Source organism: Aspergillus pseudotamarii (genome assembly GCF_009193445.1).
Source record: "Aspergillus pseudotamarii strain CBS 117625 unplaced genomic scaffold BDV38scaffold_112, whole genome shotgun sequence".
Taxonomy (NCBI): Eukaryota; Fungi; Ascomycota; class Eurotiomycetes; order Eurotiales; family Aspergillaceae; genus Aspergillus; species Aspergillus pseudotamarii.
The window spans coordinates 39,312-40,668 of record NW_022475126.1 but is presented as its reverse complement, the minus strand read 5'-3'; positions in this window follow the sequence as shown (position 1 = coordinate 40,668).

Genomic DNA, 1,357 nt, shown 5'->3' with positions numbered 1-1,357 from the left:
TCTTTCTTTTTTTTCCTCTCGACTCTTCTATGGTCTTTCGTTGCTTTTTGACGCGCCTCCTTCTGACAGATTGATTGACTGCTTGGCTGGGTCTTGTAACCTGGACCGGGATCCTGGTTTGCAGAGAATTACCACAAGCCACCGAGAATTGACAGATCGCTTTTTTTATTTTCTTTTTTCTTAGATTTTTTTTCTGGTCTATACTTCGGTTTCGGTTTCGAGCCTGCTGTAAGAAAACAAAAGTGGGAAGGGGGAGCAACAACGGAAAAGAATACGGAGTAGAAGGGAAAAAAAAAAAAAAAAAAACTTGAGTGGAGCCGCAAACTGGAGCTGGTTGCTAACGCGGGACGGGTTGGAAGGAGAATCACAAATGAAGAAAAACACACCCCGGGCGAATCTGTGAAATGTTTAAGCTACCTTTCAATTTCCTATCTTGTCAAAGGGCCGACAATCAGCTCCATCCTTTTATTTTTCGCAGTGCCACATGGAAACATCTTGGGGGAATTGGTGTCACCGGAACCGAACTGGACCGCCCAATAACATCTACGTACCGTAGCCAAGTAGATATGAGGAAATATATAAGATGATGACTGTTACAATTGATGCCAGACCAAAGCCGGATCCTTCTCTTCCCAATCTTCGCCTTGGGAACAGGTGCCTCGTGAGATGATCAGAGAGTGGTCGGTGCCCAAAATCCGGAGGGGCAATTTCAGCGGCGGACTGTGTTGGTCACCGAAAGATATGGCGGATAAAGAGGAAATGCCGATACTTGGGGGTAAAGGTAGACAAAGAACTGTGCAAAGGGGTTTAAGAGAAGGGGGGCGAATCAAATAAAAATATCCTTTCTTCCTTGGCCTTCACTTTATTTCCTCCCCCAAACTCTTCGTATGTCTATTCTCAGATCATCGCGTTAGGTAGAAGCAAGTGAACCCAGGAATGAAACAAACATAAGGAGTGGTCGCAACACCTGATTGATGATGAAAGAAAGAGGCTCGGAATGGTTTATCCCTCCAAGGGCTGGTATATGAATAACCTAACTGGACAGTAGTACGGAACTTTACATACTCTAGACATGCTTCTTGTAAACACCTAAGCCTCTCAGGTGCATTCCTTGAGACTGTTGGTGCCCATCTAACGCTGTGATCAAGCTTAATCCAGCTCATTATTGACAAGGTAACCCCCATCGTCATCTTCGATTTCCTGGTGGACTTAGATCAATGGTCAATTCTTCCAGAGTGTCTAGGTGAGGAAGAATACAGAGATCGCAAAGTCTAAATCTAGGGAGATTACGAGTGTGCTGTGTGCACAGTACATATCGAACTCAAAATGGAGAGGAGATACACTGGTAAAAAAAAAA